The sequence below is a fragment of the Austrofundulus limnaeus genome, unplaced genomic scaffold, assembly GCF_001266775.1.
Source record: "Austrofundulus limnaeus strain Quisiro unplaced genomic scaffold, Austrofundulus_limnaeus-1.0 Scaffold68, whole genome shotgun sequence".
Lineage (NCBI taxonomy): Eukaryota > Metazoa > Chordata > Actinopteri > Cyprinodontiformes > Rivulidae > Austrofundulus > Austrofundulus limnaeus.
The window spans coordinates 50,782-51,214 of NW_013952470.1; positions in this window are offsets into that span (position 1 = coordinate 50,782).

A 433-nucleotide genomic window follows, 5' to 3' on the forward strand; every position below is an offset into this window, starting at 1 on the left:
GTTTCCAATGAGAGAATTGAGCAGGTTTTTGTATCTCACTGGGTTCTGCAGTAACTGTTGAACTCCCTTGTGCAGAAAACCTGGCTGTGGTTGGAGACGTCACCTCCCAGCTGGGGAACCTTCTGGGTGGAGTTAGTGTTCGTGTACTTGTGAGTTTTCTTTAGGCGCTCCGGTTTCCTCCCACAAACCCTAAAGTGAATGGTTGGACGTACCTCGCCTCTCCACTCTCTTTTAGTGTGACTAAGTACAACAAAGTTACTGAAACTCAGCTCATTCATTTAAATTGACTCAGAATATATAAAATAAAATGGATAATATGAGTGTCTGTACAGAGAATTCAACTATTGTGATTCAAAGTAATTAAGATTTTAACTAAATGGTTCCATGGCTCCCAAAAGGCATTAGCTTCTAGCCAGGGGCCCCCCCCCCCCCC